Source organism: Gopherus evgoodei, chromosome 16 (assembly GCF_007399415.2).
Source record: "Gopherus evgoodei ecotype Sinaloan lineage chromosome 16, rGopEvg1_v1.p, whole genome shotgun sequence".
NCBI classification, from domain to species: Eukaryota; Metazoa; Chordata; order Testudines; family Testudinidae; genus Gopherus; species Gopherus evgoodei.
This window is the reverse complement of record NC_044337.1, coordinates 9,100,621-9,125,570: the sequence shown is the minus strand read 5'-3', so window position 1 is coordinate 9,125,570 and position 24,950 is coordinate 9,100,621.

Sequence of the window (24,950 nt, the reverse complement as noted above, 5' to 3'; positions counted from 1 at the left end):
AATCCAGACCCATTTTCTTTTCACTCTCTGGTTTTCTTCACATTCTCTCCATTTATCTTCATGTTCAAGAAACAAGCTTGTCTGTTGTTGTCCCGCTGCATCTGGCATGTGTCAAACATTCACAGCAGGCCATAATACCAGAATAACAATCTCTCTCAGCATTGCTGGGTTACCTCCATCGTCATCACTTCTCCATTATATAACACCTCCGGCTGTTGTCTTCACTTATTTAAAAACAAAAAAAAACCCAAAAAACTGCCATTGCTATGACAACAAATAGACCAGAACCCTAATTGTACAGTAATAATAGTTTAGTCATCTGAGGGTTGTAATATTTTGGTTTAATGTTATTGCTGGCTTTAGTGTGCACGTGGCTGGGTAGTGTTGCTGGCCTGTGATATACAGGAAGTCAGAGTAAATGATCTGGAGGTACCTTTGGGCCTTCAACTATGAACTATGGCCCTGATCCTGCAATGAACTCCATGTCTGAGGGTCCCTATACCTGTGTGGAATACCATTGAAATCAATGGGCAGAGCTGGTTGGAAAATGGATCAATGTTTTCATGAACATTTTATCTATTTTTTGGTCAAACTTTGAAATCTTAACCAAAAATGACATCAAAACTTCTAATTTTTTCAACCTGGTCCAGAAAAAAAAACACAAAAGACACTTATGAGAATTTTGACTGTTTCAAAACTTGAACATGCCACACACAAAAAGATTTTGAAAAAAAGTCATCAAAATGACAAATTTGGAAGATTTCAACCCATGTCTGTCGACTCAGGGGTGCAGAGTTCTGACTCCCAGGAAGGACTTGCAGGATTGAGCATAAGGGGTGTGTGAAATTTTTTAACTGTTTTATTTATTTATTTATTTTTGGCAAATATTTTTTTGCCAAAATATTCACAGTTTTGCTCCTGGAAATATTAGATCCACAACATTTTCCTCCAGCACACCGACAGCCAAATGTACCAGTCTTATTTCTTTAGCGCAAAAATCAATCTCTGAATATGTTTAAAGTCGAGTTTTTACTTTGCTTGGAAACAGGATTGCTTCAAAGTGAACACGAGTCCATTTTTTCTCCAAAATGGGTTGTTTTTTATGCCTCCCTTACCCCCCCCCCCAAAAAAAAACCCCATTACATTTCACAGGTTTGTTATGCAATGGAAATGGCACAAGTCTGCATGCTGAACAGGTTTTGAACTGTGAACATTTCTCACAGCCTTCATGATCGGGTGATTACATTGGAAATGTCTCCTGTTCTGAAGTAACAAGGGTCTCTGAGAGTATATTAAACTCCTATAGCAAGTGTTTTTCTTTGGCTATGCAGGCCCGTTTTCCATTACACCCTAGACGTGACAGGAACAGATTATATGAGGCCTCTAATTACCTTTCCTAAACTTTAGCATGACCTGTAACATTGCCCTGTGGCAATGAACTTTCTCCCCTCTTACACTCAATGGGTTATTGTGCTGCTCTCACTCCAGCTGCTTGTCATTCTAGAGAAGTGCTGACTAGAAGGCAGAGAATTTGCATTTGATGACTGACACTTATTGGTTCAGACAGAAAAGGGTTTAATTTCTCTCTCCCTGGGGAAAGGTGATGTTTGTGAAAAAAAACATGGGCCAAGCTCCTGTCTGTCACTGAAAGAAGAGCTAATCTTTTCTCTTGACACCATGTGAAGCTGTGAGCAGTGGTACAACAGTCCTCATCTCACCACCAAAAATCACATAACAGGCGCATTGCAAAGATTGTTTTGGCAGCCGTTCTTCTCTCTCTTGCACTAATTTGCTCTGATTCTTATAGCACGGCTGTTTCACTATAAGTTCTCATGATATGGAGCTAATGGAATTTGTGCTGCAGAACAACATGGGGGGGGGGGGAATGTCCTTTTAGGCCAGCTCCTTAGCTGGTGTAAATGGAGGGTGTCAATTAAATTAAGTCAGTGTAGTGGCACTGTTAGATGCCAGCTGAGAATCTGGCCCTATGGTTTTTCTGATGTTTTCCCACTGGACTTACCCTAGTGCTCACAGCTCTGGAGTTGTCTAAAAGATTGCAGGAAGTTGTTATACCAAGTGAGCAATAAGAGTTTCAGTGTAGTTCTAGTCAGTAGAGAGGGGGGGAGAGGGGGAGTCAGGACTCCTGGGTTCCATTCCAGAATCTGTTACGTAAGTAGAGCTATTCAAGACTCATCAGTTTCACATTCTACTGGGATTGCAATTTTTTTAAAGTTATGGTCTGCATAGTATCCTATATTCCTTGAGCTTAAAATGGTTCAGGCAAAATTCTGCATTGTCTAAGTTCACTTGGTTTTGCATAAAATTAGAAGTGGGATCCATCCAGCTATGATGGTTGTTCTCATTTGTGGGTAGAAGTTAGACAAGGAGTAAGTTGCGTTTCTAGTGTATATGTAGATAAAGGTGGTGGTATAAAGAAAGATGATTTCCAGCATCACTCTATGAAATTGCTTCTTTAAAAAAAGTTGTTAGACATCAAAGAATTACTTTGTCCACCACAGCCAATGTCTGCAGGTGTGTCAGCAAAACAGTATCAAAAGCTTCTGATAGATCTGGGAAAATTAATATGGACACATTCACTTTGTCCATCTCTAGGGCATTGGCCAAGACACTATGCTACATATCTATCTCTATATTCTGTGCTCATACATTCTCCGTATCAGTCTTGGGCTGGAAACCAGAATGGTAGGGAAGCCCAAAGTCAGAGGAAGTAAGAGTTGTGCCACCACAAATGTCAAAACAACTTTTCCTATCAAGGGAAAGTTGAAGACAGGGTCATAGTTGACAAGGTTCTGTCAAGTGATGGCTTCTTGGCTAATCACTGCTTATTTAAACACTAGAGCTGGTTAGAAGTTATTTATTTACTTATTATTGCCACTGAAAATTTCAACTTTTTACCAAAATACTGAAAATTGCTAAAAACTAAAAAATGTTCTGCTGAAACTCAGCAAAATTTTGGTTTCCCACTAAAGATTGGGGGGGGGGGTTCCAATGGAAATATGAAAATGATTGAGAAAAGCAGACACCACGTTTTCTTTCAAAAGTTTTGATGGAAAATGTTGGATGCAAAATATTCGACTACTAACCACTTACCCTTACCATGCCTTGAGGCTTTAACAGGTTGTTGGTAAGGCGACGGCTACACAAGAGTTTATAGCATTGGAGCTACAGTCATGCAGTTGTGCTGCTGTAAACTCTCTATTCTAATGTAACCACCCTAAGCCGATGGGTGAACTCTCGCCCGTCGGCTTAACTACTTCAGCCCTACAAGTGGCAGTTGCTGTGTTGATGGGAGAAGCTCTCCTGCCAACATAGCTAAGTCCAGACCAGCACTTAGGTTGGTGTGACTTATGTCACTCGGGGGGTGACTCTTTCACACCCCTGAGCAACATATGTTTTTATCACAATAAGTGCTAGTGTAGACATAACCTAAAACATCATGAGACCTTCAGATAAAAGGTGCTGCTATATGCAAATAAATGTCCATTATTATGATTCTAAAACAATGCCCCTGTTATGTAGCCAAAACAAATGGCTGGAATTCTTCCTTCCATGTCTTCACGAAAGATTTAGCTGTATCTTATTTTGCATGTCCTCAGTCCAGGAGGTATTTCCTCTAAACAAAAACACACTAAAGATGCCTCACGCATTTGAAATGAACCAGGGAATTATTCCCCTTTCACCAAGAGTGGAGGATGGCCTGTGATAAATTTGTTGCTCTAATAACTTAGGCATGAAGGCTGTTTGGGAATGTGATGCAACAGGGAGAGTAGGGAATGTTTTCTGATGGAAATTTTAGAAACCATAGGTCCCTGGTGACGTGGGGGGGAAAGAGAGTCATAGTCAGTGTGGCTTATTACATGTCATTGTGTTTATGCTCACTAAATGGGAGAAGAGTTAGCTTCTGGAATGATTTTCATCCTGGATCAAACTGAAAACTAGGGGCCTGAAACATTACTGGGGCTAGACTTACAAAAGAGCTCAAATTCCATTAATTAATATAATATCACCTAGCTCTTGTATAGCATTTTTCATCTGTAGCACTCAAAGCACTTTGCCAAGGATGTCAGTATCATTATCCTCATTTTACAGATAGGGAAACAGAGGCATAGAGATGAAATGACTCGCTCAAGGACAATCAGCAGGCCAATGATGAGCTACAAATACAAGTTAAGTGGATTTTTCCACTTCCAGCCAGAGCTGAAGAAGAACATAAAAATGCGGAAAAAAATTAGAGGCAAATGCTAACCTAACTTTTCCGAAAACGACCGGATTCTAGCTTTGGGTGAAGTTCAGATTGATTTTTCTTGTATCCAGAGTGGCTCTCCCATCTCCGAGAACTGTCACCCTCCTGAACTGCAGGAGATTGAGTCTGAGATTGTTATGTCTCTTTCCATTATGTGAACTGTCAAGGTTTAACCCTACTGGACTTTGCTTCAACTGCACATGATCCATTTGTCACGGAGTGGTGGTTGCCACTGCACCAGGGGTTCTAGAACGCCTTTTGGTGCAATCTGCTGTCATTGTCCAACAGGAAGGACCAAATCCAAGGGGAATAAAGTCTTTTTATGCAACACATGGATTATCTCAATTTGAAGACCTAATAACTAAGCGGAGGAAACAGCTTTGGCTATTCTCAGGATATAAATATCTTCTTTCCAGTCATCATGAGTTTAAACTGATATTCATTCCTGTAAAAGTGTCACAGCATCTAGTAAAACTGGAGATGCCTGCTGCTTATTTCCTGCCTTGCTCCAAGTAGGCATGAGAGCAATGTGACTAGATAAAGCCCTGAAGCTTTGCCTGAGGCAGAAGTAGAGCACAGAAGCCTGGGGAGATCCTTGGGACAAGGATCCCATGGTTATATCGGGCTCCGATAGAATGAACACAGCGTAGCTGGCTGCGCTGCAAGGCATAGCCAGTTACTGCTGGCTGACACAGCCTGGGCCACCTTGGTGGGGAGGAAGAGGAAGGATTCAAGAGTGGAAGGAAAGCAGGAGTCCATCTTGTGGATGGGGCTAACTGGAAAGAAGAGTTTGGCTGCAGGCAGGGAGGGGAATGAGGTGCTCATGATAGTGCTTTGCTGATTCCAGTTTGGGGAGGACACATTTTTATATGGAGATGGAGCTACCTGCATTCATGTTCCACCTCCAGAACCTTGAGAAAGGGGGGTATTTGGCAGAAAGATGCTTCCAAATGGGAGACAGTGGAAGAAGACACTTTGGTAGGAAAACAGAAATAAATGTGCAGAGGCTTTCAGTCTCATATTGAGAAGGGGCAGCTCCAGCTTTTTTGCCGCCCCAAGCACTGCAGTCAGGCCGCCTTCGGCGACATGCCTGCGGGAGGTCCGCCGGTCCCGTGGCTTTGGCGTAGTCGCCGCCGAATTGCCGCCAAATCCATGGGACTAGTGGACCTCCTGCAGGCAAGCCACCAAACGCTGCCTGCCTGCCACCCTCGCAGGGACTGGCAGGGTGTCCCCTGCGGTTTGCTGCCCGAGGCATGCGCTTGGAGCGCTGATGCCTGGAGCCACCGCTGATACTTAGGCAATGTTTCATTAGAGTACCTGCTTACTGGGGGGAGTAATCTGGGAGGAGCGGTTGTTGTCTCTGCAAAATAAGGGGATGAGGAGAGAAGGGATGAATAATAATCAGAAACTTCTGTTTCTCTGCTGCAGTCCCCTCAAGACCAGCTTTTCAGGATGGGGTTGTTGAAGTCAATGGAGCAATACCAGCTGAAGATCTGGCTTTGCGAACATTATTCCACTGAGGTTACTCTCACATTCACAGGTTCGAAGTGGACTAAAAGTTTGCATGATGTGATGAAATATAAACAGTAAGAGAACTGCTGTTGTCCAGCTGTGAGAGCAGGGGGCTAGGAGTCAGGGCTCTTGGATTGTCTTGCTGAATCTGCTACTAACCAGGGCTGTGCAAAATTCACTACTTTCACGTTCTATCGGGATGGTCTTTTGGAAGGAGGTGCTGAAGCATAGAAAAGGGTCCTAGCTGGCTGCTGGTGCATACTGGATGCCCCTTATAGAAAACTATTGAATTTAATAAGGATGGCAAGAATAGGATCTTGCAGAAATTTATTTTTAAAAACTATGGAATTTGAGAGATGTTCTTTCTGTAGCTTTTTTTTCTTTAACCTTCTAGAATTCTAGAGCAGGGATACCGTTCTTTGTTATATGCTAAAAAAAAAAATAAATAATATGAAGGTTCTTATGTTCTGTTATATCCTGTAAGATTTGTTCCAGATTCATTGATTTGGGGGTCTGAAAAGAATGGAATTATACCAGTCTAAAACTAGTGTTATGGATTGGAGAATCAGGCCTTCAAAGCTTGGTTCAAGTGGGGTTTTATGCCTAAGAAAACCTTCTGTGTAATTTCCCTGCAAAAACCCTCACCACAACAGAGCCAGCTGCTTGGGGAAAGCAAAACAGCGCAGATTCATCCCTAGTGCATCTCCAATGTGTGTCAACAGCAGAAGATGGAGGGGCTGCCCAGGGCATAAGGTTATCCATCCCATTCCCAACCAGCCTGCACTGATAAAGGGAATGCAAACAATCTGCACTCCTTAGAGAATATGTTATCTTGCCTTGAAATGTGGGATTTAAATTCACCTCCCCCGGCCCTGACAAAAGACCTTTAGTCAACCCGACAGCATGCATGTCTATTGCCAAGGTCTAAGGGGAAATCTATGCTTGAGCTGTTTCTTATTCCCCTCCAACCCACAGATCTCTGCAATTCTCCCCTCCCCCCCATTTCTGGTACTGCCAGTCCCAGGAAGAATAGAAATCTAGTGACCTCTACAAAGAACGTACTATGTAAAGCCCCCTCTGCCAATGCCTGATTGCAGACTGCCAGAGAAGGGCAGACCCTAATTGATGCTGTCTCCTCTTGAGTGGGGCTTTTCTTTTCTTTGTATATTTTAACATTTTCTTCTGTTGACCACCCCTAAAAATGCAGGTCTGTGTGTGTCCAACCCCCATTCATGCCTCTTCCTCGGGGGAATATATTTCCTCCCACTACCCCCAGCTCCCATCTGACATTCTATACCCGGTCCTTGCCTGCTGAACATTTTGGGAAAGAGAGAGAGAGAGTGTGTGTGTGTGTGTGTGTGTGTGTGTGTTCTCCATTTTCCTCCTCCTCCAACTGAGAGCTCATTGAGAAGATATATATTCCAGCTGTTTGAATTAGGTATATGAGACCATTTTCATCCAACCCAGAAGCTATTAGATCACTCTGTGGATCATTTCGGTTCTTGTCGAAAACTGATTTTGCATTGAAGAAAGAATGAAAGAAAGGAAGGGAGCTGAAGAGAGTCAGACAAATCGAGCAAACCTTCCCTCCGGTATGATTTAGACTTTGTCTACACTGGCAAGTAAAAGACAAAACTTTTGTCATTCAGAGGTGTTACACACGCGCGCACACACACACAAGACAAATTTTGTCGACCATAAGTGCTGGAGTGAACGGCACTTTGTCGGGGAGTGCTCTCCTGCCAACAAAGCTACCGCCTCTTGTTGGGGGTGGAATCTTTTGTAGGTGGCAGTGCTCTCTCCTAACAACAAACAGCGGCTACACTGGGGCCTTTAGCACCATGGCTGTAGTGGCACAGCCGTGTCGCTAAAAGTTGCATAGTGTAGACAAAGCCTAAGGCTCAGAGCAGCAAATTTGATGAGCATTGCAGGGGTTACGGATTCCTTGCAAGGTCATTTGAACAGACTTGGGACTGTGCGTAAGGATAGAGTATAGTGGGGTTGGGGTGGAGGTAAGGGGACATCAGGCACTAGAAGGAGACAGGTTGTCATTTCTCCTTCTTATCCCAATGGCTTTAGTTTGGGGATCTTCATCTTTTCTGTGCCCCTCTCCTATTTCATCAAAAGGAAACACCCCCGCACCCTCCTTTCCCTGTGTAAAACCCCCTTCTACAGTTTTTGTTCCTGTTTTAACACACCTCTCACATATGGCCTGAGCAAATTCAATGTGAGTCGGGTCGGACCTGTACTAAGATCAGTGCTCTCAATGTGATGGAGAGGAATTATCCTGGTGGTGAGAGAAGACATTTCAAAGGGACAGGAGGGGCAAGGAGTGTCTTAAACGGGCCTGTCTGGGTGCAAAGTACAAACAAAGCAATGTGTTTGTGTCTGTGTATGCATTACTGCAAGGAAAATTCACTATATTTGCTGGCCAGCACTCTTTCCTGATCTTTAAGATTTCCTCCTTTTGAGGAAGAAGTTGTCACATTCAGCATGACAGAGTGGCTTTGGCGTAGTCAAATGACATGACAGAGTGGTCAGAGGAAAGGAGCGAGAGTCAGGACTCCTGTCTTTCATTCCCAGATCAGAGTGTTTGAACTTCAGATCTGAATATAACAGCATGTGCTGGTCTCTGATCCCAACACTCAAGTATGTATCCTGTCTGAACCCAACCCAAAGTGTCATCCTTTAGAAGTTTGTGTTTTGCTATCTGGAACAAGATTCTGGGCATCTGGTCTGCTAATGTAGTTCAGCTCTCCCTAGCACAGCATTGCACAGCATAATGTAATTGTGGCTGTGCACACATAGCTGAAAATGTGGCATAATATGGAATTACAGAGATGTTGAGACAGACACAAACAAACAGGTTTCCACACCGCTTGAGTACCAGCTTTCTCTCTACATTTACCAGGGTTACACCCTCTATACAGCACAGAGATGTCTAGTGGTGAATAAGATGCTGCAATTAAAATATCATTAAATAATCTGGCTATTTAGAGCCTCTTGGGGAGTTAGGCCCAGATCCTCAAAGGTATTTTGAAATCACTGGAAGTTAGGATCCAAAATACCTTTGAGGATCTGATTCTTAGAATCTGTCCTGAGCAGGACCATACTTGGAGTTGCTGACTTTCTGACCAAACAAAACCAAACAGCCTTGCCCCACTCCGCTCACTCCATTCCCCCTTCCTCCCTCGCTCGCTTTCCCCCATCCTCATTCACTCATTTTCACAGGGGTGGGGAGGGTCCCTTTTCAATTGTGTTCAGTTGAAAACTGAACATCTGGCAACCCTACCAGCAGTTAGACTTCGAGATGCTACAGACACTTTTAGCAGGAAGAACTTTCCTCTTGGTGTTTGTCAGACTGCATTTCCCAAACTTGCTGATTCAACATTCAAGAACAGAAGTGACTTTCTGTTTTGGCTATCCCAGTGCAGAGGGAAGGCCCCTCCTTTCCTGTCCCTATGGTGATCAAAATGTTTGTACAAAGCACATTTCCACCAGGCTCGTTGTGAAATCAACCATAAGAGCATATTTCCCATATGGTCCAATTGCTTTCTACCACCAGCCTCCAACCAGGATGGAAATGTAATCTGAACAGGCTGGAAATTAACAAGTTATGAAGGACATGATTGAAACAACCTGCTTGGAGCCAGCTCTGAGACACTGAAATGCCAGCTTCCATGTTTTCTCCGAATCAGGCTTGTGCCTATCAAAAAAAGAAATTGCTGAAGAATTAGGGCTATAATTTTAAATCCCAAAAAATCCTAACGAAAACAAGGGTATTAAAAACAATCGTCCTAAAATGTATCTCCCATGTGTCTGCCTTACAGCAGTTTCTTGTGGCCACCATGTCAGGATCAACACACAATGGCTAAATGCTCAATTCATCCTTTGATGATCCTATCTGCCCTCAAACTCACCACAGGCTGAGCCAAACTAAAATACAGAGCCATTTTTAAAAACTCCAGCTGTATGGTTATGCCAACCATGCCTGACGCCGCCATCTCAAAAAGCCAGAAGTCCTTGAACCACACCCTTGAGCAGAGCACTTGCTTTCCGGCATGTGGGGTGACGCAATGCTATCTACTTACAACACAACTCGTGGAAATAGTGTGCCAACCACAGGGGAGTTAGAATGTTCCGGAATTAGGTTAGTGAAAGCGTTGAGAGAAGGGGTAGCTCCTGTTCTTGTGGAAGTAATCAGAAGACCCAGATTGTCTCTCTACTTGTAATGATGACTGTGAATTCTACTGCACTGGCTTTGGTAGATAATGGTTTAGGTCTTGTCGACACACAAACTTGCACCAGTTTAGTTCAACCAGTTTTGTTCAACTGCTCTAGTTAAATTCCTAGGAAGGCTAGGAAGGATGAGGAGCTGATCTGTAATAATTACTTATGTGATGGGGTTGTTTAGAGTCATGCTGTGGCTGCACTGGATTATTTGAAATGTTTAGTGAATGTGTATGTTGGTTTAGTTTATAAGCAGGGCTGTTAAGAAACTAGCAGGAGGGCAACACAATGACTCTAGATTTCTAGACAACCAGCCTCCTAATAACCACCAAGAGAGGGACTAAAACACCATGCCTGAGCCTAAACTATTAGCTGGGGAAATGCTACTCCAGGCTCCAGCCAAAGTGACAAGACTTGTTTTGAAAGGCTGGGAGCCCAAAGATCAAAAGGACACTAAACAGTTAAGCTGCTCTCTAGAGTGAGGGGGAGGCAGCTGTCAGGCGGTGGTTCATGGAGAACATCCTGGCACAAAGGTAATAGGCAAACTAGGTTGGAGGATCTGGAGAAGCAAAACCAGCCCAGCCACGTCTACAGGGCATTAGAGGTTAGAGTAGGACAGACATGCATGTGTGTCTGTGGTAGTGTTACATTCCTTCTCTTACGCTCAGTTCCTGCTATTAAGATTAAATGATACTTTCTTTTGAGAAAGCTGCCTGGTCACCTGTATTACCCAGCAGTCACAAACTCCTGGAGGGAAGACTGGCGGTGGCAGCCCAATTCAGGCAGGCCTGCTGAATAGTCACAGTTGATACACAGGGGGCTGAAGCCCAGGGCCCAGTCTCAGAGTAGGAGAATTGAAGGATTTCACCCCAGGAGACATGAAAGCCTGACTCCTGAAGAGGTGAATTCAGAAACCAGACGGGAGAGAGAGGCAGCTAGAACTGTCACCGTGACAGTGGCTTTTCAGCCACTGTCTGTGCTGGAGGGGTGCCATGTGTGGTAGCCAGAATCCCTCCTGGAGGACTCAGTTCTACCTGCTGTGCTCCGGCAGGCTGGGAAGGGAAGGCACGGAGATTGCACCCAAATGATATTCTCAAGGTAGCAACACAGTGAGCTGCAGCCCAGCCACCAACTCAGCCTTTCTATTTTCTTTTAATGATTAAAATATATAGGAGGAATTAAAAATAGAAGAAGAAAAGTCCGTGCTGTGGAGTACATGAGCCAGAGAGCTAGGGGTCTGAGCTTGCTCCTAGTAAAGTTGAAAGCTCCCATTGACTTCAGTGGCACTAGACTAAGCTGTACAATTGGAAGAGTGGAGAGGCAGAGGCAAATCAAGGGGGCATCAGTTTCTATTTCAAGAATGGGGGAGCACAAGAAGTTAGTTCCTTCTCTAGGTGGGTGGAGATGAGCACCTTTGTCTTTGTCATGGTCCAGACTGGAGGGATGGGAAGCTGCGGATGCATTTCCCTGTCATACCTGGTTTATTAGCCCACTGGGGACCTTACCTTTAATTCCACCCTTTCCTTGATCCTCACCCATCTTAATTGTCTAGGTACATATCTGATCCTCATCATCATAGTATCTGAGCCTCACATACACATTCATGAATGATTGTACACTACTCCCTATAAGCCTGGGAAGCATTATTATACCCATTTCACAGATAGGAAACTGAGCACTGGGAGATCGAGTTGTCCAAGGTGACGCAGAGAGTCCATACTACCTCTGGGAACTAATCCAGATCTGCTTAACCTCAGTCTAGCACCTTGGCCAAAAGACCATTCTTCCTTCCACCCACTAGCTTCTCAGAAAAATCAAGTGGGTTTTAGACTGCAAGAGCTTACGCCCAGATAAATTTGTTAGTCTCTAAGATGCCACAAGGACTCCTCACTTTTTTTTTGCTGATACAGACTAACACAGCTTCCACTCTGAAACCTAGCTTCTTAGAGCAGATAAAGGAAGCATGGGGATCTCAGGGTATATCTATACTACCCGCTGGATTGGTGGGCAGTGATCGATCCAGTGGGGGTCGATTTATCACATCTAGTGTAGATGCGATAAATCAACCCCCCAAGCTCTCTCCCGTCAACTCCTGTACTCTGCCACAGTGAGAGGCGCAGGTGGAGTTGATGGGGAAGTGGCAGCAGTCGACTTGCTGCAGTGAAGACACTGCGGTGAGTAGGTCTAAGTACGTTGACTTCAGCTATGTTGTTCACGTAGCTGAAGTTGTGTAACTTGTATCGATCCCCCTGCAGTGTAGACCAGGCCTCAGTGATTACTTTCTAATTACTATGGTTGCTTCATAGTGGCATGAAACATGCTGCTTCTTAACGTCAAACACAATGGAAAACCAATCTTGAGAATCCTATTGTTTTTTTAAACAAAAGAAAAGCCATGGGGGCAGTTAAAGCGCTCACTAAATTTAATGGGAGAGGGTTCAGCTCATTTCCTGTGAGAATACCAACATTCTGCCTTCTTTTTTTTCTTGAGTCACATAAACATCCAAATCTCCACCTCTGAGGCCTGGTCCACACTACAGCGTTAAATTGATTTAAACATCGTTAAATCGATTTAACACTGTACCCGTCCACACTACAAGGCACTTAAAATCAATTTTAAGGGGTCTTAAAATCGATTTGTGTACTCCTGCTCAACGAGAGGAGTAAACCTAAAATCGATATTACTATATCGATTTAGGGTTAGTGTGGACGGAAATCGAAGTTATTGGTCCCATTCTTTTACTGAGCTACCCAGAGTGCACCGCTCCGGAAATAGATGGTAGCCTGGGACCATGGACACACACTACCGAAGTAATGTGCCCTAGTGTAGAGGCTCAAAATCGATTTTATAAAATCTGTTTTATAAAATCAATTTTATTAATTTCGATTTTACTCTGTAGTGTGGACGTGGCCTGAGAGCCAAGTTTTCCCAGAACCCTGTGGATGTGGAGGCACAATCTGAAACCAATCACCAGCAATGTGAGCTGTGCCCAGGGTGGGGAAACCAAGGTTTGCAAGGAGCCAGCAGTGAAGCTGAATACTGCTCAGCCTTCTCGAACGGTCTCTGGCTGGAAGCTTGGTTTGCTCCCTTTGTCCTGATTTCTCCATTGCAATCCCCTCCTCCAGCCTCATTCAGAAAGGAACTCTCTGGCTTCTTGTATTGCCTTTGTGTAGGTGCTTGGCAGCAGTGGGCATAGCTTTGGTTTTGTTAATGGGTTCAATGACTGCCCTCACACACACACTCCAGCCTGGCAGAGAGATGTCAGAGCTGATAAATGGAGAATTCAAGCTTAGGGCCAGAGTGCAGTGGGTTTTGTGTTCTCAGCTCTGGGGATCCATAGACAAGACAGTCTCATGTCCAGGAGTGACCTGGGACTATAGCTGAGTTTAATCTGACTATTATTATTTATTATGACTATAGCACCGAGGATACCAAATTATGGATCAGGATCCCAGTGTGCTAGGTACTGTACAAACCCACATCAGAAAGATTGTCCCTGGCCCCCAAGGGCTTCCAATGCAAGTTAGAAGGGTGCCTGTGTTGGTTTTGTTTTCAAAGGCCTGTCTTCCCACATTTTATATTCAGAAGTGGATGCTGTGTGGTGAAGGACCAGGAACCTCACACCTGAAGTTTCTTCATCACTCTCGTAATGCACTGAAAACGCGCAATCTGCAGAGGATCTGAGTCAATTCCAGCCCTGGCCTTGGATCTTTAGCTGGAGCTGTAGCAGTTCATGCTTTCAGTTCTGGAGGTCCCTGGTGTTTCAGCCAAGATGGTGGCTGTGATGCACAGTGGCGGATTAGCCAAAGGGCCCATGAGGCCCGTGCTCAGGGCCATAGGCGCAGACTTCTGCTGGTGCTGCTGAGTGCTTGACTCCACCCCCCACTGCCCTAGGCCCAGCCTGGCCACGCCCCTGGCCCGCCCCCATTCCAACCCCTTCCCCAAATCCCTGTCGACCTCCCCTGAGCACACCGTGTTCCCACTCCTCCCCCATCCCTCCCAGAGCTTGTTATGCTGCGAAACAGCTGTTTTCCGGCAGCAAGTGCTGGGAGGTAGGCACAGAAGCGGGAATGTGGTGCACTCAGGGGAGGAGACGGAGGCGAAGGTGAGGCGGGGCAGAGGGTGAGCTTGGCAGAGCATCCACTAATTTTTCCCAAATTATGCCCAAGGTCCCAGCCAATTGGGAGGCCCTGGAAAAATGGGCACCCTGTCCACAGCAGACAAGTGGCAGGGTGGGGCAGGGATGGGGAAGTCTCTGCACTCCGAACCCTCTCCTTGGCAGCAGCGCTGAGCAGGTGTGGCAAGCTCCCACACCCTGACCCCACTCTACTCCCTGGCAGCAGTCCCAGGCAGGGGAAGCCCCCATGCCCTGACACCGCACCCCAGCAGAAATGCTAGGCAGCGGGGGTGGGAGAAGCCCCAGAGCCCTGGCAGGGAGGCGGTGGGGACAGAGCTTCTCTGGTCTTAGGGCTGCAGTGGGGGAGCAGAAAGAAGTAAATGGGGGGCCACAGTGTGGAAGTGGAATGGGGGGACCCTGGGTGGAACAGGGGTGGGGCCATGGGGGGAAGGGACTGAATGGTGTAGAGCCATGGTTGGGGCCACAGAGGGAAGGTGTGAGGAGACCCCCCCACTTGCTCTGGCCTAGTGCTCCACGAAACCTTAATCTGCCTCTGGTGATGCAGCAAGGTTGGCTGAACACAGAACTGACCCCCGATTATCCTGAAGAGGCAGATATCCAAATGTGTCTGAATAACAAACATCAGGACATGTATCTGTACAGGATCAAGGTATGATCCCTGCTGCTCTGCAGCCTGTTCCTCTCATTGAGATTCTGTAGTTGAGAGGGAGTAACACCAGAATGGACAGTTTGATGAGAACTAAATTGCATAATGTTTGAGACTAGTATACAGCTGGGGATAAGAACAGTTAACCTTGGTCCCAGTTGGTGAGACTCTTAAATGAAAGATTTGTGTGTTTAATCCATGTGTGTGTTGTGGGGAGGGAGGCTGGTTGGTTGGTTTTTTTTCCCCCTCATAAACAATTTGTTTCTAACCTCAAAACTGCTTGGCGCAAGGAAAGACTTCTCAAAAGACTCTGCAAATAGCAAATCCACATAAGCAGGATATTTTACAAAGAAAACTGAACACCCCAAAGATCCACTTAGAAAATAAACAGCTGCCAGTGTCTTGACATCCGCACCTGTAGAGGGGGAATGGGAACCTAGTAACCTCTAGTAAAGTTTAGAGGTATTAGTCTCCAGAGCAGAAAACAGAGGAAATATGAAAGCAAACTCTTGAACAATACTTTGTTAGATCATTCGTCTTTGTTAACATAAATAATAAACCACACAATTATTTCCGAGTAACCCTGGAATATGCACTCCAACCAGGACAGCTGCAGCGGGACAATAACTCCCTTTATGAAATTATAAATAAATCCCACTGCAAATAGTAGGAGTAGAGCCACCAGTAATGAAGAAGCAGCATATAATTAAAGAGAGACTATGGTCAGTTGGTTAGAGCAGGGAGACTGGGAGCCAGGGTTCCTGGGACCAATCTCTGACTCTGCTACTGAGCCACTCTGTGGCCTTGGGCAAACTACTTAACCTCTCCATGCCTTGGTTCCCCCAAACTGGGATAAATGAAACTGACCTACTTCACAAAGGGGAGGGTTGTCTGTCAGTCTTCTTAGATGGGGCTCATTATCACAGCATCTGAGTGCTTCACAGCTGTTAATGGACGTTAGCCCCACAATGCCCCTGAATAGAAGGGAGGTATAATTCCCATTTTAAAAATGTGCAACTGAAGCAGAGGATCAGTTAAGTTACTTGCCCGACGTCACACTAGTAGGAAGAAGAAGGAACAAATAAAGCCAGCAGAATAAGATGTACACCAGAAACAAGGGAGACTTTGAGAATATTTCCATTAAGGGCATGCTCTTTTGTTTGTTATATGTTTCTTAGGGTACCACAGTGACAGGCAATTTAGAGCAAAGAAACAAAAAACACAACAATGGAATGTACAATAGTTAGAATCATAGAATATTAGGGTTAGAAGAGACCTCAGGACATCATCTAGTCCAGCCCTCTGCTCAAAGCAGGACCAACACCAACTAAATCTATAGACAGATGCACTACGTGAAAACAAATACATTTCTATTTTAATCTATGAACCATGGTGATTGTAGTAATAATAATAAAGGATTTTGCCACATTGTTTTTTTAATATAACTTTTTTCTGTTCTTCACTTTCCACTGATTGCATCCTGAAAGTTTGGTAGTGGGGGAAATCAATTCACATAACTGATTTCCTCGGGTTCTATTTAGCAGATATTATTGGGGGGTTGTGGTTAGGCGTTGGGGGTTGTGGTTAGGCGTTGAGGGAACTGAAAAAATATGATTGTTTTTGTATTACAATAGCTTCTGCTTTCCATATATAGCAGTGGCAGTGAAAGAGAGACAGAAAAATCTTTCAGTTGAGGCCAACATTGCTCTGGGAAGGGAGTTTTTATTAGTGTAGCAGATCTGCAGAGACAGCAAAGCGAGAAAACTAATATTGCTTTTTGTAGTACTCGTGAACTTGGGAAAGCTGTTTTCTGTTTTTGTTTCTCCTTTATAAAGAGATTTTTAGAATTAGTATTGTCCTGTCTCCTCGGCCCCCCTCAGATTATAACAAGTTTATGAGAGGGTGTAAAATTGATGGGGTGAGGTGGAATACATTGCACATTGTGAGTCTGAGTTACTGTCTCTTACCCACCAAAGATCATATTTCATTCTCAGTTACATGGTGAAACTATGCTGAGAGTTTAATGGGAGTTGTGCCCATGAAGAGAAGGGAAGAATTTGGAAAGGGATGCAGCAGGAAAAGCAGCTAATGGGAGGTTATAAAAAGGCATAAGGTAAAGCACCTCCTCCACTTTGCTACACTTCTTTGCACCTTCTTTGATCCCGTCTTCATATAAATTACATCAGTATAGGCTTACTCAGGATTTACTCCAGGTTTTGCCATTGACTTCATGCCATCTCCGTGCCTGGTGGAGAGTCATGCTACCTTGGTACTATTGATGGTGGACAAGAGTTTATGTGGCCCTTAGACTCTCTAGCGTCCCCTTACAGATATGTAACACACATTGCCTCTCATACAATTTCTGCATTTGCCTCACGTTCCCCAGAAGGCTCTTTCTTCCAGAAGAGATTATTTAGCAAATCCCTGTGTCTCCTCACCTCCATGGATGGGAGAAAGACTCTTCTGCCAGTCTTCACCTCAGTTTCATTTCCCTCTGTGGCAATAGCTTGTCCATTAGATGGTAACTGTTTAGGAATAGCAGCTGTCCAGCCAACACATTGAGGTTCCACAGGATTGTGTACAGGCTCTCACAGTAGGTTAAAAAGAAAAAAACAACAACAAGAACTCTGCAATTATCGTTTCTAACTAAATAAGCCCTTTGGAGAGCTTCTGGGATGTCTCACATTGGGGTGGCTGACTCTGTTCATTTTTCCTCTAGATAAATAATGTCTCTGGTCCCTCTCTTCCACTTCCCACCTTCTGCTGCATCCATCCTTTACACCGGAGAGAGACACTCTTTCCTTTCATGGATGGCTTGCCAGACCTACATAGTCAAGAGTGAAACACATGGCTGTGTGTGTGAAGCACAGCCACATTACACAATGTACCACAGCGAGTTCACTGACACGGGTAGGTCTCCAAACATGTACCCAGTCCAGTTTTGGCAACCAGACCAAGATCTGAAGCATTTAAAATTACAGAGGTAAGGAACAAAACAAAACTCAACCTCATCCAATCATACAGATGGGGAACTAAGGCACAGAGAAGCTCAATCACTTGCCCGGGATGATACAGGAAGTCTGTTGCATAGCAGAGACTAAGCATTGGGCCACCCTTCCTCTCTGTCCAGCTCCCTTCGTGATCCCTTTCATCCTACAGCCCAGCTTAGACTGGCTTTGGTGATGGGATCAATTTGCATGGAGGAATAGACAAGGTGGTATGTAGCTTCATGATTAACAGGGAAACCTATAGTCCACAGAAAATTAGCTGTTAATAGTCACATCATTAATTATACACTAGTTTTTACTGTTTAGATTCCTTCACTGTTAGCTAGAACGTATCATTAATAATACCCAGCTTTTTCATCAGTAGATCTCAAAGCATTTCACAAAGGAGGGCCCTGTCGGTGTCGTATTTTACAGATGGGAAAGCTGAAGCACAGAGCGAGGAAGGTGATTTATTCAAGGTCATCCAGCAGAGCCAGGACTATAACCCATTCCTCCTGATTCACAGGCCAATGCTCAGCATACTAGGCCAAACCATCCCCTTCAATTCTTATAGAGTTCTGTGATTGTATTTGTTAGTTCCTTCAAGTATTTTTGCCCACATTTTGAAGAAAGATGCGCCACAAGTTGCTTTGCCTGATGCTTCACCAAGAAAGAGCTTTTTTGTTTGAATGTTTACATTCATTTTCCTGTATCGAAATGCTCACATTATAAAAACATTGTTGGCAAGTTATTTGCTTATGGCATTTGCCTGCTATTGCTTTCAAAAACATACATTAAGTCAAGAAGTAAACATTTGTAACAAGATTAATACCCCTCATTTGTGAGGAGCCTTCTCGACTCTGGATGATTTGATAAGTTTATATTATGTACGATATTGGGCTTATGGTTTCCTGAATACTCTCCAAGAACATCAAGGCTCACAGTACATCTATCAGTGTACGCTAAGGGTGGAGTTTTCCAACGTGCACAGCATTGTGATAACTAGAACTGGTTCAGCATTTTCCAGTGCTTAAATTGAATCAGAAAATGCTGATTTGCTTAAATTGAATCATTTCATATTGGTTTTGTCAAATTTTTGCAAGAAATTATTGGTTGGATTTCTCTGTTATATTTAATATCATTGTGATGGGGTTCTGGGCTGCAGTCCAGACCAGTAAAGGGCTGTTACCACTTGCCCTGAAATCCTGGATGCCTTGCAATGCTTTGCAGCTAGGATGCTCCCAGCCAGCCTACACATCACACCCTGGGACTTGGTCTACATTGCAAAATTAAGTCAACGTAAGGCAGTTTTATGTCGATCTATGTCATTGTCTACACTGCAGCCTTGCTCCCGCCAATGTCAGTACCAAGCTACACCAACATAATAACTCCACCTTGACGAGAGGCGTAGGTCTCATGTCTGTGTAGCCAGTGCAACGCAGTGTCCCTGTAGATGCTGCTGTTGGCTAAAATCCTTGTCAATTTCAGAGCTCCCTCCTGGAACTGTGAAATTGACAAGAAAAGCGGATGGGTTCCTTGCTGTGAACTCTGTGCCTGGTGCACTGCTCGACTGTCACCCTGGGGTGGGTGGAGGGCTCCAGCTAGAGCCTGGCTGCCCCCTGAGCTCCCGGCTACCCACTCCCAGCATGCTGCTGCTGAAGCTCCCTTCTCTCGGCTGGGACCCCTGCTGTCCCACAGGCTCCCGGCTCCCAGTCAGGCTGCTGATCCCGCTTCCTCCCAGCTCCTCACTCCCAGCCAGGCTGCTGCCTGGGCTCCATGCTCTGAGCCCAGCTGCCAGGTGCTGACAGCCTGGGCTCCCAGCTCCCCCCAGAGCACCCAGAGCTGTCAGAGTGGGGCTGCTCTGAGTGGAGACAATAGTGGCATGACAAGAATATCGATTTCACTGCTGGTGGGTTCTGTGCTGTGAAACTGAGCCTGGGTGGGGCTCACAGCTGGGCTGTCTCCCCCAGGGTGGAGGGGGAGGGGGCTCCAGCTGTGAGCCTTGAGTGGCTGTCAGTGCCCTACAATACCCACTTCAGTCAGTGCAGGCGGTCCTACTAAGGACACGGTCCACTGGCAGAAGGACGTTAATGTGGACACCAGCAACCACTTGAATGGCTATGGTGGCTGTAAGTCAACCTAATTTTGTAATGTAGACAAGCCCTGAGTGTCTGTACACTAGGGAGCCCTGGTTCAGTAGCATGGAGCCCAGCAGCCTGGCTACAGCCCCACTCTCACTTCAACAAGCAAAGTGACCCCAACACACACTCCCAGCCCCGGATTTTCCCCAGAACCATGTGGTCTGCAATGTCCAGCCCTCTCCTAGATAGTTCAAAGAAATAATAAGGTTTTGTCTCTTTGCAGGAGGAACATACTTATCTCACAGCTTATTAATTTAACTGAGAGTAGACACACCCTTGGCTTTAAAGACAGCACAGAGTTGGTTTATGGTAAAAATGAAATAAATTTATTAACAAAATATTGTGATGGGGCAAGGCCAGATGGTTATAGAAAAGTAGTGGGAGATAGATATGTTAGCCCCAGGTTAAACAAATCCCTGGGACCAGGATAAGTAAATGGCAGCTGCTCCAGGTCAATTAAGACACCTGGGGCCAATTAAGATCTTTCCAGAAGGCAGTGGAGATTGCTAGGTTGATGGGGACACCTGAAGCCAATCAGGGACTGGCTGAAACTAGTTAAAAGCCTCCCAATTAGTCAGGTGGGTGCACATGTCAGGAGCTGTGAGAAGTTCAGCTGTATGCACTATATCAGGCATGAGGCTCTGAGGTAAGGGTGAAGTGGGGGCTGCTGTGGGTAAGTAGTCCAGGCAATTGTATGTGTCCTGTTCCTAAAAGATCAGTTACCATAGCTGGTACAATTAGGGTCCCTGGGCTGGAGGGTGGGCCTGGGCTCTTTCCCCCTCCCCCCCGATTAATCACTAAGACTGGGAGACAGACTGTGTGAGGGAGGATAGATTTTCCTCACCTCCCTTGCTGGCATATGATGAAAATGACTCAGTAGATTGTGACTCTGGTCTCTCAAGAGAGAGAAGAGTTAAGTGGAGGGTCACAGTGAATCTCTTGAGGCTAATGAAATCAGTCAAGAAATGCAGGACCCACAGAGACAAAGGCAGAACTTTGTCACAATATACATAAGATTAAGTGAGTTCTAGTATAAGGCAGTGGTTCTCAACTGGGATACCCATACCCTTGGGAGTCTTCCGGGGGTACATCAACTCATCTAGATATTTGCCTAGTTTTGCAACAGGCTACATAAAAAGCACTAGCAAAGTCAGTCCAAACTAAAATTTCAGAAGACAAGGACTTGTTTATACTACTCTATATACTATACACTGAAATGTAAGTACAATATTTATATCCTAATGTATTTATTTTATAAGTATATAGCAAAAATGAAAGTAAGCAACTTTTCAGTAATATGCTGTGACACTGTTGCATTTTTCTCATTTTGTAAGCAAGTAATTAAGTGAGATGTAACTTGGAAGTAGTCAAGACAAATCAGACTCCTGAAAGGGGAACAGTAGTCTGGAAGTAGCATGGTATACAGAATGAAGATAGAACATGTTACAAGTAAAATGCAATAAAATATTCTTCTAAAAAGCTATAACTTTATCTAGCAAGGTACAATCTTTGCGTAAGAAGGTTACTCACCTGTATTCAATTCCCAGAGACTTTCCCCCTCCCCCTGGCTTGAAGGATCCATCTCTTTCTGTTCATGAGCTCTGGCTTCTTAATAATTGGTGCCAAAGATGGCTTCTCTCCTTACTTATCTTCCAATTAACTTGTTTCAAGAGACAGGATGACCTCAACCTGCTTTTCCATCCTGTGAGCTTCCCATCCCCTGTATGATTTATATGTAACTGGGGCTTCCATTGTTTCTGATGCCACCATGCTTAATTTACATGGGAAACAGGTAGATAGCTGTGACATTCCCTCCTGTCAGAGCAGAGACTGTACAGCCCAATATCAGCTAATAGTACCTATCATTCCTTAGTGTTCGATACACACTTCACAATTATATTGATCAGCAGTGTGTCGTTGTATAGAGGAATCAACTGATAAGCACTTGAAGGTCTTTTCTGAAAGCTAATCACCTGACCTTCAGCCTCTACCCTCTGTGTCTTTATAAACCAGTAAACCCTTGCAATTTCTTCTTTGAAAAGTAAAACCCAGACTGAACTTCCCTCTCCTGCTGAGTGTAGATGCCATGCTGTCTTCTCCCCCACTTGGTAGTTTGCCTCACCCCTTATTAGCTTGATGGGACTCTTTACTTGATATGTAAATACATTCACCTTGTCTTTCAAAGTGCTTTGGAAGTAACTCCCAGGTAGGGAAAACATGTTCCTTTGTCTAGGGCAGACTTGTTTAACACCACCCCCCCCATCCCCTGCATGCCAGGGTTAAACACACCTTAGTCATTATTCTAGTGCAGTGGTTCTCAAACTTCTGGGGCTCAGGACCCATTTGTAAGTGATTTTATAAATGTTTGTGGCCTGTCACAACATAGGGCATAGAGGCCCTGGGGTGGATTTTGGTTAGCTCCTGCCCCATGAGAGGGGTGGGAGTTGTCCTGCCCAGCACTCCCCCCCGGTAGAGCTAGTTCCTGCAGCTTCTGTGCTGTGAGGCTGGCTGGGCTTGGCTCTCTGCTTTGGGCATTGCAACCTCTGTAGTTGCAGTGCTGCTCAGGTTTGGCCCTGCCCCCCTGACTGGACCAAATTTGTGAGCAGAGTTGTGACCTGGCTCATGGGGTTACAGTACCACTCACTCAACTTTGTCCTGGATGGGCCAAACCTGAGCAGTGCTGGGACCCCAGAGGTTACAATGCCTGCAGCGGGGGGGGCAAGCCCAGCCCCATGGGTCAGGAGCCACAGGAGCTGCCATGCGACCCTTTCAGACATTCTGGTGGCTCAATTTTGCATCTCGACCCATGGGCTGAGAAACCCAGTTCTAGCGCACATCCATTACTCCTAATACATCACAGAAGAATATTAATGATCCCTGAGTTATTAGTTTTCAAATGATATCTCAGAAGATATATTTTGTATAAAGATTATTCCAGTATCGTGTAGGGTGTGAATACAGGGGTGCTTAGTGTCCCAACAGTATAATCATAGAGTCATATGAAAGAAATGTTTTATTAAAAAAAATCTGAGACTTCAACTTGGGGCACAATCAATTTTGAAATCTTGGAATTCCAGATGGGAAAGGAAACTTTAAATTGTGACTAGCGCTAGTCCTAACTCTGTACCCCTAAGAGTCAATATGAGGGCATGTCAATATGAACACTTAGGTCACAGCAAGCCGGGGTAGAAATCTACGTCACACTGACCTCCCACTCACTGTGTCCATGTGCACCTGGCAGCCATGCACCAAAACCTTCATGGTGTGCTTTGATCTACTCCGCTTAGGAATGGGAGTAGATTAAAGTGCACTAGGGAACTTTTCGGGCATAGCAGCGGAATCCACATGGACACTTAGTGCCTGGTAGGCTAGTGCAGGTCAGATTTACACTCCAGCTTGCCATGAGCTTTGTTCATGTAGACAAGCCCACTGTCTTAATGCTGCCTTAAATTAAGTTAAGCATAACATACCAACCCACCGTCTTCTTTCATAGGCAGACCACATCCTCTTGTGCCATTTTTCTGTCTGATGGCTCATCTTGTCTCAAAAATTCCCTCCCTAAATCCTTTGGACCTTGGAATTTGGTACATCTTCCCACTGTTTACTGAACTTAATTGTAAAAGGTCAGGCATCGTACATTTAAGCTCACTTTTTCCTGTTCATTTAACTCCTCGTTTGTGTGAAATTTCTGGGATCTATGCTTCAGGGCATGATAGAACAACAGAACCACAGGGTTAGAAGGAACCAGAAGGATCTTCTCATCTAACCTCCTGCCAAGATATAGGATCAGTCAGTCTCTAATTAATGAGGCTAGGAAGAAACATTCCCTAGAGGGGAGAGATAGCTCAGTGGTTTGAGCATTGGCCTGCTAAATCCACGGTTGAGCGTTCAATCCATGAGGGGACCATTTAGCGATGTGGGGCAAAAATCTATCTGGGGATTGGTCCGGCTTTGAGAAGCGGATTGGACTAGATGACCTCCTGAGGTCTGTTCCAACCCTGATATTCTATAACTAGGGGGAAGGTTATTTTATTGTAGTGTTTCTTGTACATTTCTCTGAGGTATCTGGTGCTTACCAGCATTAGAAATGGGATGCTGGAGTAGGTGGACAAATAGTCTGATTTAGATGAGCAATTCCTATGTTCCTATAACCAGGTTGCCTCATCCCATGTTAAAACCTTGCCATAGAAAGGTTAACCCGATAGAGTTCTCTAGAAACCCTCTTCTCTAGGAAGGCTTAAAGACGTGTGGATTAAGCAGGAGAGGGGGGTTTCTCCCAGGGATCCAAAAGGAAGGAACCCTGCAAACTTCATGACCATGTGCCATCTTGTCAAGAAGCCAGTCTCTCTGCATGGCTGTGCTAGCAGCTATCTTCTGAGTACCACTGTGGCTGGGCACTCGCTGCTGTCAAACTCTTCAGGAGATCACACTGCTTCCAGACACATGAAACTCCCAATGGAATTTCCCCAGAAATATTCTTGCACTCAGGACTTTTGTTGAAAGCAATGAGCCCTCTGCTACATTGTCTTTGACTCCCAGCTGAGTGCCCCTTACCCCCCCAAATCCCACAGAATTCCAGAACAGCAGGGCAATGCTCTTGGAGCAGCCCCAGAAATGGTAAATGTTGTGCAGGCAGCAGTACCCCAAGGCTAGAAGAACTCAAGGAATTTTAGCCGTAGTCCTGTGAGCAGCATCATCATCTGAAACAAGGCCAATACAATATTTTGCAAGGGTGCATATTTCCTGCCTTGTGACTCACAAAGAAGCTTCTGGGAGCCTGGAGTACAGCTGGCAAAGCAGGAGATTTTTTTTGCTCTTTTCTGTAACCACAGGCATTGCTCCTTCTAATATATGCCGAGTAGTTGCCAGTGCAGTTGAGTGCACAAGGCAATGCACAAATCCAAGACATCTCCTATATGCTTTAACACTGATGCTGAGTCGACTGAAGTCGTGACAAAGTTTTCTTGCTACCGTTAAACCCCTCACATTGTTGCCCAGACAGACAATGGTTTAGTAATGGCAAAGGAGTAGA